Raw genomic sequence first — 16,869 nt, forward strand, 5'->3', positions numbered from 1 at the left:
GTGTGTGTGTGTGTGCGTGTGTGTTTAAAATAACACAATACCCCATAACCTAATACTTCAACTTTTAAGGTGCTACTACCTGAACCTGAATGGTACAAAGAATTCTATATGATATACTGCAGTTAAAATACCACAACTAAATTTGTGTTTAATTTATGTTAACATTGAACACCTGAATGAAGTTAACTTCCTTTGTGTTGCTTTTGGCAGTTAAGTTTCATGTTCCGGCCTGGTTGACATGGTATCAGGCTTCCCATCTGACATGGTATCAGATGGGAAGAGGCATGGCTATTATTAATACAGTAGATGTAAATCCTTCCTAACTTCAAGATCTATTGTGCTAGTCATTTATGCGCTAGAATTGTCAATGTCATCACTTGACTGCTCTGTCAAATTTTGGCCTGGTAAGGCGAGGCATGGCAAGGCAAGTTTATTTTGCACATTTCAACACAAGGCACACACTAACACTTACACATTAAGCAATAAGACATCAAGACAGAAAAATAATCGTCCATTTTATGAATGGACATTTGAATATAATAAAAATAAAAACAAGAAATAAAATAGAGTCAAATTACTGTGCAAAAGAATGATTAAATGATAGGCAAGCAGCAAACCGAAAGGTATTTTTTAGCTTTGATTTAAAATCACTAAGAGTTGTAGCAGACCTGCAGTCTTCTGGGAGTTTGTTCCAGACATGCCAGCGCATAAAGAATGAATGCTGCTTCTCCACGTTTAGTTTTGATTCTGCAGACAGAAAGCAGACCTATACCAGACGATCTGAGGTGTCAGGATGGTTGATACAAGATCAGAGATGTATTTTGGCCCTAAACCTTTCAATGCTTTATAAACTAACAGTAGTATTCTGAAATCAATTCCTTGACACACAGGGAGCCAGTATAAAGTGAACTGGAGAGCCACTTTCTTGGTACTAGTAAGGACTCAAGTAGCAGCGTTCTGAATCATCTGATACATTTTTAGGGAGACCTGTTTCAGTATGGACAAGTTTTAAAAAATCTTGCTGAGACATACGTCCTTTAGTTCTTTAGCTGACTTTGTAATTGTGTTAATGTGGATGTTAAAATTCAGGTCTACACCGAGATTTTTGGCTTGGGTTGTGGTATTTAACATTACCGAGTCAAGCTGAGCACTGACCTTTAATCGTTCTTCCTTGGCTCCATAATCAATAATCAATTACTTCAACTTTGTCTTTGTTTAATTGAAGAAAATGATGGCACATCCTTTGGTTGATTTATTCAATGCATTTATTCAGTGTTTGTACTGTGATATGGTTATGTAAATGTGTGTGTCGTCTGCATAATTATGGTAGAAAAAAAAAAGAAGTTGTTTTCTATAATCTGAGTAAGTGGGATAATGTAAATGTTGAACGGAAGAGGTCCCAGAAAGGAGCCTTGTGGAACTCTGCATGTAATTTTTGTCCACACAGTTGTGTAATTAATTACTTATAGACGCAAAGTAGTCCCTGTCATTGAGATTACTGTTCCAGAAAGTCCCACCCAGTTTTCCAGTCTGTCTAATAATATGTTGTGGGCAACTGTGTTGAATGCAGCATTAGTAATATTAAGACTGAAATTCTGCCACTGTCTGTGTTTAAGTATTTGTCATAATGAAAACTTTAACAAGAGCAGTCTCAGTGCAACCACTCTAAAGCAAAGCAGCACATCTCATTTTGCAAAGAAAAAGTAATTTCAAGAATAACAAACTGTTCTGGTTTAAGATTTGGACACATTAATTTAAATGCATCCCTTGTCAGATTTCTGAAGAGCATCACAAAATAAAAGTTACCAAACAAACTTATAATTATTATATCTTTTTTTTGTGTGAACCCCAGGAAGAATAGCTGCTGCTTATGCAAAACCTAATGTGTATTTGTTTAATCTAGCCAAAACAGGGCAAAAATGATGAAGCATGCAGTTGTGATATTTTTCCAGCACAACTAAAACAGTCTGCCTGCCAGAGGGGTGACTGTTAAATAGTCAATAAAATACATCCAGTCATACATCAATAAAATCCAGTCTATAACTAGTGTGCTGCCCCCTGTTGACCTGCTGTCACCCCAATGCTGATTTTGTTGCACAGTTATTTACTTGATTGTTTTCCCAACAATATGATTACCAAACTAGAAAAAGTGCTCCTCGGAGCACAGGTCTCCGCCAGGTCAGGTATGTTATTGTGGCCTCCTGGTGGCGCTATAATAGGCCAATGTGAAAAGGGTCCCATTTCTTCACGGCAATCGGACACTGCATTCATGATTTGAGGCATTTTGTTCCAAAAATGTGTTTTGCTAAATTAGATCTGCTGGTGGTGCTATAACAGGCCAATGTGAAATGGGTGGCATTTCTTCCTCTGCCTAGTGGGAATGTGCGTGTGAAATTCACGGAAATTGCAAGCTGCGTTCATGATTTGAGGCATTTTGTTCAAAACGGACCAATCCTGCAAACTTTGGAAGCCAACCTTAGGCAATCAGGATGAAATATGGGAAATCGGACAGATCCGGGTTGATCACATGACTATAGAGATACTGTGTACCAATTTGCATGACGTTTGAATAAAATCTGTAGGAGTAATGTCAAAAAATTTGTTTTGCACAAATCGGCCTCCTGGTGTCGCTATAACAGGCCCATGTGGTTCTGAATTGGCATCCAGGGAGTGTGTGTGCACAGTTTCGCAGCGAGCGGGCCAACGGTGCCGGAGATTAGCTGGTAACACACGGACAGGACACACACACGGAAGGACGGACGGACGGACGGACAGGGGGTAAAACATACTCTCTCGCCATGCCTTTCGGCCTGGCGGAGACAACAACAGCATCAAGCAAGCTAACAAGAGGAAAGAGTGCAGAGTGGAGCATCTAAACCACGCCAATAACTAATACAAATGAAATGTCCAAGTTTGAACTCTCCTCGTCCTCAATAACAGTTGAGTCAAACCAGAGATACTCCTGATCAAATATTACTCAACTGCAAGTGAAAGTTGCTCTGTCAAATTTGTACTTAAAGGGCCTATGACAGTATGACACACTCAAATCATGGTATTTTATTTGCCATATCGTATTTACGGTAAAAACAGGTTGATACAATTACAAAAAAAACGGTAATGGTTGATTTTGGATGTCATAGCCACTTTAAAGCACTCATGGTGGCACTGCTTTAAAAAGTACAAATTACTTTTAATATCAATGCATTGCTGTATTGAAATTTAGACATTTCCCACAAAATTCAAAGATCTTCCAGAAATGTTTAACAAATATCAATTATCCTATATTACAATTGGCTAATGGGAGGGACTGCCACGTCACTATGACTCACTCATAACCATAAACAAAACTGATATGGCCATATACTGTATAGGCATGTCACTATGACTCAGATATAACCATAAACAAACCCATATATTTGCATTTATGGAGAACCGGTTGTCCAGAGCTACAGATCCTACCGCTATGCCCATATATGGTCATGTGCATATATGGGACCAACCGATTTCACGCATCGACAAGGATATGCCCATATATGGGCATATACTGATGACATTAGTGTTCTCCATGTATGGGTATAAAAGGGACACGGACAGACAGATCTCCATACGGGCACAAAAGGGACACAGCCAGACGGGTACTCTGATAAATCATATGTACCTATAATGTACCTTATCCCTTTCTAGGAGTCAAAGGTACAATATTTGTCTTTGGAATGTAGTGGAGTGAAAGTCATCCAAAAAATACAAATACTCAAGTAAAGTACAGATGCTCACAGATGTCACAATGCAATGTGTTGTGAGCTTGTAGGTTTTTGCAGAACCCTTGCCTATTTTTGCTGAATGTACGTTCTCCTATTATGACAGTCACATTAAGAATAAGGATGCTAGGATTCAAGTGGTTCATAAACTGATTACTTCACAGTACAGTAGGTCTAGGGTGCTGAGAGACTATATTGGCAACTCAGATTAAGAAGGAATTTGACACAGATTGTCTGTTGAAACTGTACAGTAATTGTAGTGAATTAAAAGTGTGTCCATTGTTTCACTTCCTCACAAGAATTGGGGAACTGTAAACAATAAACACCCATTTGTTTGAGGCAAAGAGCTTGACTGGAACTTTGCCACAATTCAATAATTTCTGCTCATCCGTGAGTCATCCTTCAACTGGCTTCTACCAAAATATACTGTTAGGAACAATGTTTCTTCTGTTCCTTCAAATATGTTCAGAAATATTTATTTATTGGCATAGTCCCTTAAACCTACTATACAAATGGACCATGCAAGCCATCATTTTACCGTGGCTTCCTAGAACCATAGACGCTGTGGTCATTTAAAATATGTTTCTGTATGCCACTGATGTGTCCTGCTGAGTCTGTGTGGTCACTGGTCAGGGTTCTGATTGTATCTCTCTGACTTGTTTTATTAGTGGTATTTGAATTAGACTGATTTAATGGGATAAAGGCCTGCAATTACAACTAATGTCATATTAACATTAGAATAGAATAGAATATATGTATTTTTATTGGCACTAAAATACAACAATAAAACGCATAAAATCTGTAGGAGTAATGTCAAAAAATGGGTTTTGCACAAATCGGCCTCCTGGTGGCGCTATAACAGGCCCATGTGAAAAGTTTGGGGCAGAGGTTCTGAATTGGCATCGAGGGAGTGTGTGGGCACAGTTTTGCAGCGACCGGGCCAACAGTGCCGGAGATTAGCTGCTAACGGACGGACAGGACACACGGACGGACGGACACACGGACGGACGGACAGGGTGCAAAACATACTCTCTCGCCATGCCTTTCGGCCTGGCGGAGACAACAAAGATAGCACAACAGTGTACTACTAATATAATAAGGACTACTGCACTACTGCTGCTACCCACCCTCAAGCAAGTTGGTGATTATGGTATCCCACCCTCAGTATTCCGTCTTTACTGAGTGCTCCATGCCACACTCGTTCTAATAAAGGCTTTCTGGATTATTCTCCCCAGTCATTAGATCAGCATAATAATGGGCCTTTGGCCAACAAGGGGTGGGGGGATGACAGACAGCGACCTATAGGCCAGCACATGAATAGCGGAGAGTGCAGCAAGCGCACTTCCTGAGTCTCACCCTGACAGGCCCCAAGGTCACGTCTGCTGAGGGTCTGAGGGGCCTTTGTAATGGAAATGCTGTGGATAAAGTTTAACCCCTTGAACCATCTAAAAACCTGGTTCTCTCAATGTTCTGAGGTCCTGCGGTTCCACTTCTCTGTAACAGAACCAATAGGCCAGGAACAGAGGAACAGAAGAGAGTCTGTTTTGGACCTTCCTGAGGACTGGCTGGAGGAGCTCAAGGTCATTGGCCTTTTTGTTTTAAGTGTGGCTGAGTAGGGTGCTGTTTGAGTCCTCAGATTTGACACAGATGTTGGAGGGGGTGTGGAGTGGGTGGAGCACAGGGTGGGGTTGAGTACAGAGAGAGAGAGAGAGAGAGAAAGAGAGAGAGAGAGAGAGAGAGAGAGAGACAGAGAGAGTGTGTGTGTGTGTGTGTGTGTGTGTGTGTGTGTGTGTGTGTGTGTGTGTGTGTGTGTGTGTGTGTGTGTGTGTGTGTGTGTGTGTGTGTGTGTGTGTGTGTGTGTGTGTGTGTGTGTGTGTGTGTGTGTGTGTGTGTGTGTGTGTGTGTGTGTGTGTGTGTGTGTGTGTGTGTGTGCGTGCGTGCGCGTGTGCGTGCGTGCGTGCGTGCGAGAGAGAGAGAGAGGCAAGAAATAATTAAATCCATGTGTAATAATGAGCATGAAAATGGGTGGGAGGTATGTGAAACAAAATCTGTTGTGCACATTTAACATGAAGTAGACTCATTTCAAAGCAATGAATAATTTTCTACCGTGTTCATCCACATATGCCTTTTGTGTTAAAAACAGACAAACAGTACACAAAAGCTTCTGTGTAGCCCATGTGCCATCTGCTTGAATTGAATAAACATTCATTTATGTTCTGGACTGGTTAAAGCACATGATGATAAAGTGGAATACCATGGAATACCACGTAAAAGACTGATCGATATTTACGAACATGAATAACACTTTACAGAGGAACCATGTCAGAGACTTGAGGCTCAAACCTGCAAGGCAATCAATAATGTGAACTCTTGAGATGATCCATCCACTGGGATGCAGCAGGCCACTCAATAACAATAAATGGGGTCTACTATGTTTGAGCCACTAACTGTTTGGTCACATCAAAGTTTTCTTTTACACCCAAAACACTATTATTCTACATTACAGTTGTGAACCGATATGTACCAAATGGACAATATCCACATGGGTGCATTCATAGTCGCCACTGATATTTTTCCAAATATATTTTATAGTGAGTGACTCCAGAAGCAAAGTGGTTTTAAGCAAGACAACACATTCCTGCTGTTCTATACTGCATTTGTGTTCAGACTCCTCTGTGGAACTGCAGCCTTGTATGTGTGTCCCAAGACAACAAGGTGAAGTAACAAATATATAACTGTTTGGTAGTGAAGGGCCAAATGTGAAACCTTGGACCGTCAACCTTTACTTTATAGAGTGTGGTGCACAGAGGCTGTGCTCCAGTTAGAAGGCAGGCCTCGCCAGCGACCGCTTTGATATACTGAGTGTAAAGATAACAACTTTAGAATTCTCCCAGCGCTCAACTGAACGCTGGTCTAAGCATGCTGCCTTATTGTGGAGCGAATTGACTTCGCGAAATTATCAGGCTTGTATTTTGTTTTATATATAATTAATTTGCTGTTCTTTTATTCACATATTATAGAGGGAAACTCCCTTATAATCAATAAATATGCCCTGCTTAGGCTAATGGGTCGTCTATAAACTGGACAATAGGGTTTTATTGAACCACAGAGTGACAGACCATGGCACAACAGTGGTGAAACTAAATGTGCTTATGTGAACAGAGTAAAATCCTCAGTGTTAACACTGAGAGTGTACAAATGCATGTACACCATGTACTCTCTCAGAGTTACAAATGGATAAATGAACACTGATTATTTTGCTGTGTGTAGTAATCTCTATGACAATTCCATGTATGTACAATTGTCCATAGCACACTGGGGACATAACTGCTCAGAGTAATTAAAGGAGAGGTGTCAGATACAATAATCGCACTGATTTGCCAATGGCTCAACTTTCAATAAATCTCACTCTCATTGTGCTGATGTCAACAGAAATGGGGGCAATTCATTATATTTGTTTGCAGCCCAAGCCCACTTTTTAAAATGATTATCACAGCTGAGCTGACACTTGACAGATGTAATTGTGGCTGACAGTGTATATAAGGCAAGATAATTGCTGTGCATCCTATGTCTGTCATTTCCTGCTGTTGAACACAAGGTGGAGCTGTGAGACCTGCCATGGATGGATGCCTCACTGTCTTAAATGCCTCCTATGCCTCTGTGATGTGTTGATGCCGGCCGCAACGACATCGTTGTCATCTTGATGTCAAATTGTTATAAGGAAGCAGTCAGGGGTGCATGAGGCTACCTGTTTCCCCTGTCACCTCAGGAATGGCAACACTTCAGGTCCAAGACATTGATTGGACAGGGCCATGGTGTTCTGACAAGGTCAGCTGAACACACCATTCCTCTATTCTATTTTTAGTGTAATGAGATGTACCCGAGCATTGGAAGCCCCTTCAATCAATCAATCAATCAATCAATCAATCAATCAATCAATCAATCAATCAATCAATCAATCAATCAATCAATCAATCAATCAATCATCATACACTTTATATATAGGCATATAGCACATTTGTACATTCAAATGCAACACAGTTACATTAAAGTGCACTGATGAAAAGTAATGATATAAGTAAAATGAAATACAACAAAATAAACATTATAAAACAGACAGATGATTCTGGCATATAGGGAATAAAATCTAGCCATTTTGCTTTTTTTTTTTTCAGAAACTAATGGTCTCCTCATCTTTTTTTATGACAATATAGTATCGTTTGGATAATATTTCTCCAAGTCCCTGTCTTTGTTTTACATTCATAAGCCTCTATTACGGTACTGTGGATATAATATAGTCATACTCACAACCTACTATTGTTAACATTGCTACATGCTTAGCTGAAACAATGTCCATAAAAGAAAGGAAAGGACACTAGACTTTCTGCTCTACCATTTAATGTGATGATGCTTCAATCAATCAAGCAGATGTATTTCATTACTCCACCTATATTTCATTACTCCACCCATATATAGTCCTACATATTAATTGTCAGGCTGTACGTAGGCAGCTCCTGAAGAAAGGCCGCCTGGTAGGCTAATCAGAAGGTCACCGGTTCAACCCTCGCCTGCACAATCTATATGTATCGAAGTGTCCCTGAGCAAGACACTTAAACCCTAACTGTTCCCTGGGTGCTGTATTAATGGCACTTCCCCACTGCTCCTAATAGATAGGAAAATGCAGAGGACAAATTTCACATACATGGAAATGTATGGCAATATTCCCAAAACAACCAAAGGATACTACTGTAATATGTTTTATTATTATTATTATTATTATTATTATTATTATTATTATTATTACTACTACTACCACTAGACCGGTATGAAGTCGGGATCGATGCAAGTTGGGAATGCATGCCCCACCAGGTTAATGCCTGCATGTACCTGTTGTCAGAGTAGCCTACTCGCTGCAACCATTGTTAGAGCACAGTGTGGTACCCTTTACCACAGCCTACTAATAACGTTAGATATTACATTCAATGGCTTATTTATAAGTGCCTACTTGAGAACGTTTTAAGTTGGGAATGCATGCCCCACCCCTTTATGCAAACCTGTCGTACTTGTTGTCAGAGTACCCGTTGTGCCCATTCTCAGAGTACCTAGTGCGATACCCACTACCATACGACTGATACGACAAAATATAGAATTACGGGGATCCCTAAACTGCAGACGTTCAGTTGATGACGTATACATGGGCATATACAATTGGAGTTCCCTTGTACACGCTACCACTTACTGTATGTGGTTGCAGGCCTGCAGGGGCAGAAACATGACACAAAGCTTGGCCAATCCGTGAAGCTGATGGGTTGGGCTGGCCAATCAGGGATGTGATGCCTACAACCCCCACAGACAGATTTAGTGCGTCCTCCACCGACCCAAGGACAGATGCAGACATTTGTGTTTTTTTGGTTCTGCATTACTGCATTACTATTTCTAGTGTTTCTAGAACATACAATACAATGTGTCTGTGTGGGTACATTGACATAAACCATTCATAAAGTTCATTGCTTTAAAGTCAGGATTGTCAACATGGAGATTAACATCTCCCATAATAATGATCCTATGGTAATTTGGGTGAATGATGGATGACGGCTCTGAAAACATAAATATGGCACTCTGTCTGCGGAGTCTGTATAGTGTAACTGCTTGCAGTGTGAGTTTGTATTTGAATAGAAACAGCATATTCATTTGAGCAGAATTCAGCAAACATCATGATGTAAGGAGTATGGAGAGATGCAGATAATATGCTGGCAGTACCTTTACCTTTTTTTGGCCATTTGATCCTGAGGAAGTAAAGTTGGGTCAGGAGGCTTCAATTAACAAAGCCTAATACTGTTTAACTGTGTGTAAAAATAGGTTCATTTAAAGTTAAATTAACACAGATACATAAGGTGACAAGGCCCAAGGTTGGTGCCCCAAGGTTGGTGCCCTGTGCTTCAGCACCTCAAGCCCGTTGGATAAGCCACCACTGTCCACGTAGGTAGGTGTGGGACGTCCTCTTGATCGATGCCCGTGTGTTGGTTCCCACAGTACGAGCTTTTTGACCGGGAATTCTCGGTGTCGGTGGCAGTGGCCGGCTAGTCTCATCCTCCTGACTGCAATCTTTTCTGATACACTTGGTAGTGCCCCGTACAGACTCTTGTTGGTAATGTGCTCTGACTCTCTCCCCACCCGCCCCCCCCCCCACCGCCCGCTTCAACTACACGCCAAAAGGCTGTTTGCCTCCAGGCAAGTGATTTCCTCACCTTAAGGTCCTTTTCTGTGGAGCCGACCCATGCGCCCAGGTATTTAAAGTCACTGACCTCCTTTAGCACAGTGCCTTCTGTTGTTGTTAGGGGCGGATGTTCTTGGGGGATGTTATAGGTCATGACCTCGGTTTTCTTTGCATTTAGCATTAGGCCAACCCTAGCACACTAACTCCACTCTGGTCAAGAGCTCCTGTGCCTGCTTTACATGGTCAGATAGCAGGCAGATGTCGTCAGCGTAGTCCAGGTCTGTCAGGGTTTTCAACGATTCACCTAAAATGTCCTTCCAATCCACCAAACTGTCATAATGTTCAAGTAGGCCTATACAACCCAAGGTTCTACCAAAGTTCAAAATCGCTTTAAGCATAAGAAGGACTCTTGTTGTAGGAACTTTTACTAAAGCAGACCCAGAATGTTTTCATGCTCAGTGATCCCCTGAAGCATTAAACTAAAAAGAACCCTCCCAAATAAAAATGATAAAGAAAGACATTTGCTCTTATGGGAGGTTCAACTTCAGATTACTTAGAATGTACAGAATCCTCAATAATGACCATGACAGCATAAAAGTGGGTTCTGGGAAAGCATATAAAATAATCCCAGCAAATAATAGCAGCATGATGGTGCTATTGAGGAAAAAACACGTATCTTCTAGACATTTTCATATTGGCAAATACCTTTAAAAATTATCATGACGTGAATGAATGAGTTTTACAGACTTTGGGGTTATTAAAATGCTCTCTCAATACAAATACAACTCCATGAAAACCCTCAATTGAAGTAAAAAAAAATCCATAATTGGAGTCACAAGGATTTTCCATGTCAGCAGTGGTATAGAATTCATCCAAAGGTGTCAAAGAACTCTTGGTGCCTGTCTAGATCCATTTCAGGGGAACTAATCCGAAACTCTCTTTTCAAGGGTGAAAATAGACCTGGATACTTCCACATTGCCTTCAGCCAGCCCAGCACACACGTCTTTTCTGCTGTGTAAAAAGGGAGAACAGATACTTTGAACATTGACATTCCACAGGCTGTTAGTTTAACTATCTGTTCAACATGTGCATAGAAAATAGAAAAATCTGAATTTGATTGTGGCATCTCTATTTTGGGCATGTTAATTATAGGCAAACATTTGATACATTTTCTCAACAGCCACAAGCTCACAACGCAACGATGCAATGCTTTGTAAGCTTGTGTGTGTGTGTGTATATATATATATATATATATATATATATATATATATATATATATATATATATATATATATATATATATAGGGCTTTGGACCAGCCACACCAAGCACTACAACTATTACTAGAACCATATCTTTATTATATAGCTTTTTATTTATTTTGTATTTTACGACAATACAAAAGACAATACAATGCAGTACAAAGACAAAGTCCGGAATGGCTAGCACTAGAGCAGTCCCTTTGTGTGGGGACCTCTCTTCTCGCTCTCCTTAATAGCCCCAACAAAATAGATGAAGCCGCTTATGCCGTTTATATATTTTTCAAATCTGGAAACAAATATTGAATACTGATAGTCCAATTTGTGAAAATCGTGCTTTTGTGCCTGGCCTAAAAGATCCAGTTTCACACCACTGCATTTAGCAGCCGTTTTCATTTTAATGCTGGCCGCTGTGCAGATTCATTGGAGCGCTTTGGGGTTGGATTAAAATGAGTGACCTATCTACCAACCTGCTTTTCTAACCTTTAGGCTACTGCTGCATTGCCTTGAACCTGACCTGATACTGTTATTTCTAGCACAATATGACACATTGGGGTGGCTTTCTGTTGTTTTCCAGCGTCAGCTGCTCATTTCTCAAAATGCCACACATGCTGAAATTTATTTTTAAAAGGAGAGTTGGAAGTCCACTCTCCTTGGCACTTTTTGCTTTATTTAGACAGACTGTAGGAAACTTAAGAGGGGGACAACGCAGGGAAACAGAGGAGAAAAGACTCCGGTGGGATTAATCTTTGGCCAGCGGGGATATATGTAGGTCCAAAGATGAAGGACTGAACGACTGTACTGTGTGCATTGCATTTTTAACAATGACTGTGCAGTGGAGACTTTCTAATCTTGCGGTCAGTCAGGCTACATACTGCATGTCTGGAAAAGCTTAGCAAATTTGCAACACAGGAATTATGTATTTCTGGGAATGCAATACGAAACAAATTTTGGGCTCCTTTCTCTTAGAGGGCACAGTGCGTACAGCTTGGCTGCAGTTGAACACAATCCATCATTGGCTATTCAAACACAATCAACTGTGTTGTGCCACGGAACCACACACATCTCCTCTCCAATTACAAATACAATCACAGCTGATTGGTGATGTGTGTGTTGGTCAAATTCCAAAGGGTTCCAGTTCTCCCTGGCAATTGAGCCATGATTTCCACCAAGAACTATGACTCAGAGAGGTCATAGAGTGGGAGAGAGGGGGGAGAAAAGGAGAGAGAGAGAGAGAGAGAGAGAAAAGAGAGAGAGAGAGAGAGAGAGAGAGAGAGAGAGAGAGAGAGAGAGAAATACAACTGCACTAGAACATGCAATAAACTATACCTACGTCGGCCTAAACATCAGCAGCACAGGTAACTTTAAAAAAGCTGTAAAAGACATACAGCAAGAAGGGATTTCTATGCCATCAAAAGAAACATCAAGTTAGACATCCCAATATAAATCTGGTTAAAAACACTAGACGCCGTTATAGAACTCATTTCCCTCTATGGTTGCGAAGTTTAGGGCCAACTTGCCAACCAAGAACTTAAAAAATGGTATAAACACCAAATTGAGACTCTCCATGCCGAATTCTGCAAATCCATTCTCTGTATTCCAATGGAAAACGCCAAACAACGCATACAGAGCAGAATTAGAATGATACCCACTGATTATCAAAATCGAAAAGAGAGCATTGAAATTGTATAACTACCTAAAGGAAAGTGAACCAGACACGCTCCACAAAAAGGCTCTCACATACAATGAAACCCTGGAGAGATGTCCCCTCAGCCAGTTAGTTCTGGGACTCTGTGCACAAAAACACAAGCACAATCACCAGATGGAAAACAAACGTGACTAAACCAAATTATAAGAAAACTAAAAGAAAGCTATCTTACTCACTGGAAAAAATCTACCCAAAACCAGAGCAAAATGGAATGCTACTTAACTCTAAACAGAGAATACACAGTGGCAGAATACCTGAGCACTGTGACTGATCCAAAACTAAGGAAAACGTTGACTATGTACAGACTCAGTGAACACAGTCTTGCGATCGAAAAAGGCCGCCACAGGCAGACCTGGCTCCCAAGAGAAGACTCACTGTGCATCCACTGCACACAAAACGAGGTACAGTAGAAACTGAGCTACACTTCCTAACCACTTGCCCACTGTACGAAGACACCAGGCAGAGACACATACTTCCCATCACCCAAGGAGAGTTTGAAAACATGACTAATGACAAAAAACTCCCACATCTGTTTGGTTAAGTACAACAATGTGCAAACACAGCAGCAAGATTTGTGAGCTGTTGTGACAGGAGAAGGATGTCTAATGGAACCACCTTAAGGACTACAAATCATTGTGTGTATCCCTGCACTGTTTTTACACCAAATGACCTTGGTAGCTGGTACATAGAAATACTGTACATATGAACAGAGCAACTTCCTTTAATTACATTTGAACAAATTGCTTCTATTTGTGGCAAAGGTTTTATACAAAGTGAAAACATTAAAATGCTGCTGTCAAGTTTATACCAAGCTAACCTTTCCTATATGGATGTATAACTATCTCTGACAGAAAATTCACAATTCTTATAGTTTCATAAGATAGTCTTCCCTCTAAGTTGCAGCTCTGTTTACACTTTTATTTATTCCCATTTATATTCACACATACATTATACATACATTGTTTTGTGTTGATTGTTTTGTTCCACTTTTGCTTTGGCAATGCAAACGTTTGTTTTCTCATGCCAATAAAGCTCATTCGCATTGAATTGAATTGAATTGAGAGACAGAGATGGGGATAGGGAGAGATGAGGGAGTAGAGAGGGCTGAGAGAGCTGAAGCAGAGAGAGAGATTAGGGAATTCACCCTAAGAGAGTTTGAAAACATGACAAATTACAAAAAAAAACTCCCATATCTGCTGGGTGAAGTGCAACAATGTGCAAACACAGGAGCTGTTGGTACAGGAGAAGGATGTCCAATGGTGTACAACCACCTTAAAGACTTTGAATCATATGTGTATTTCTGCACAGTCTGCACCAAGTTATTTCGGCACATAGAACTACTGTACATACAAACAGAGCAACTACCTTTAAGCACATTTGAAAAGCTGCTGCTATCTGTTTTATACAGTGAATGCAAAACATATTTATCCCTAAGCTAACCTTTCCTATGTATAACTATTTCTTACAGCTTAATGCACAATTCCTATGGCTTTGTAAGCTATAGTTTTCCTGGGCTGGATTGTATAAACACAGCTCTGTTTACACATTCCTTTATTCCCTTTTAATTATATACATTATTTTGTGTTGACTGCATTGTTCCACTTTTGCTTTGGCAATGTAAACTTATGTTTTCTCATGCTAATAAAGCTCAGTTGAATCGAATTGAGAGCAAGAGAGAGAAAGAGAGAGAGAGAGAGAGAGAGAGAGAGAGAGAGAGAGAGAGAGAGAGAGAGAGAGAGAGAGAAATGCGGTAGGGGCTGGGGTAGTGGTGGAAGCAATCATTCAACAAAGTTACTCATAAGGTTTCCATACAAACACATGCCCTCTGTTTATGTGAAAATGTATGCTCTGAAGTAATAAGCTCTTTCCTACAGTAATTATTAATAAACTATTAGAATTTTTGTTTTGTTTATTAAACATCTCCTTCACTTTTACATCAGCTTTGTGACTAAACAGCGTTTTCTAAATGTGGTTAGAAAGGAATTCAGGAAATGTACACTGTGTGGTTTTTATTTTTATTTGCGGGCCGAGATTAATGGTTTGTTTGCATTTCCTGTATGCCGTTCAACATTTAGCTGTCCCAAGACACACTATGTTGTATACATACAGGAAACAGAACACATATAAATATGCTCATCCTGAGGGATTGCTGTTCAGCTAAGTGGTCTTATGACCTTGAGACTAATTTACTGTTAGAAAGTTAATTCAGATTCAGAGGTTCATTTATTTTTATGCTAGAGTAATGTTTTACTACTATTATTGATTTGACTGTACTAAACAAATAGCAAATTATAACTTCTGGGCGCTGTGCAGATATTCAACTAGATTTAGCTATTTGAGTTTGATGATGAGTAATTTGCCAAGCCAAACAAAATGGGAAATGTTGATTTAAGTGGAATCTGTACAGTAATCCTTTGAGCCTAATGTTTGACCTTAACCCTTGATGTCATAAACCTTATTGTCTCCGCCAGGCCGAAAAGGCATGGCGAGAGAGTATGTTTTGCATCCTGTCCGTCCGTCTATCCGTCCGTGTGTGTGTGTGTGTGTGTGTCATTCTGTCTCTGTACAGCTAATCTCCAGCACCGTTGGCTTGATCGAAGCAAAACTGTGCACACACACACTCTGGATGCCAGAGCAGAACCTCTGACCCAATTGTTTTACATGGGCCTTTTATAGCGCCACCGGGAGGCCGATTTGTGAAAAAAAAAATTGACAGTACTCCTACAGATTTTGTCCAAAAATCCCACAAATCGGTACACAGTATCTCTATAGTCATTAAAGATTTTTCATATTCCATCCTGATTGCCAAAAATTGGCTTCCAAAGTTTTCTCTCATGATGACTCTTAAATTGTCACCCTTTAGCCCATGTCTGCCTTATTTTCACACTGGCAAATATTTCATATTAATTGGTGTCAATAATTTCAAATAGGGCTAGTTTGTTTGTGAATGCAACTATTTTAGACTTTGTTCTTGTCTAAATTAATAGCTATATCAGTACTAATCAGGGTAAGTTGTTTTCAGATAATTATTCAGTTGAATATTTTTAACTGATTACTACATGTTCCCTGCTATGTTTAATTCTCTCTTTCATTCTTGCAATGTAATTAGCAGGGGAAAGGTGTATTTAAAAAAAAAAAACGGCATTCGCACACAAGCATATGGTGGCCTTCATGTGATTGATCCATTTATTCAAATAAGCATGTGTTTCTAGCTAAGAACATTATTAAGTATTTTAATGGTTTCCTTGAGGAATCACTTGACTATAATTATCCAGATTAGTCAGCACCTAATTTATTTTAAAACATTCAATTGACTCTAGTGCATCGTACTGTGTTTGGCCTGTTTAATTATTTATTTGAAAAAGGCATCAGCTTCCCTGGTTGGCCAACCTAACCCAACCCATCAGCTTCACGGATTGGCCAAGCTTTGCTTTGCAGTGGGTACTGCAGTAGCTAGGCTACTCTGACAACGGGTACAACGGGTACTCGTACTCTGACAAGTACAAGTACAAGTACAAGTACAAGTACAAGTACAAGTACAAGTACAAGTACAAGTACAAGTACAACAAGTAGCCTACATTGCAAAGAGGGTATTGCATAAATGGGAGGGGCATGCATTCCCAACTTGCTTCATTCCCAACTTGCATCATGCCCGTTTATAAATAACCCAATGTAATATCTAATGTTATTAGTAAGCTATTGTGCTACTGTGTCCGAGTAGCTCAGTCTTCGACTTGACCTCACCACACGGTCATGAGTTCGACCCCGGGCACCGCCAACTCAGCGTATGAGTAGCAGGGCTTGGGTGTGGTAAGTTGTGCTCTAAGTACTGGGAGCTGATGGTCGGTGTTGCGCTCCACCTCAGCTCCATCTCCCAGGGGTCTAGCGCACTGCGAAACAGGGAAACTCCTGCGCTTTGGCTAATACC

This window comes from Gymnoscopelus braueri (genome assembly GCF_963280865.1).
Source record: "Gymnoscopelus braueri genome assembly, chromosome: 4".
In the NCBI taxonomy this organism is placed as follows: Eukaryota; Metazoa; Chordata; class Actinopteri; order Myctophiformes; family Myctophidae; genus Gymnoscopelus; species Gymnoscopelus braueri.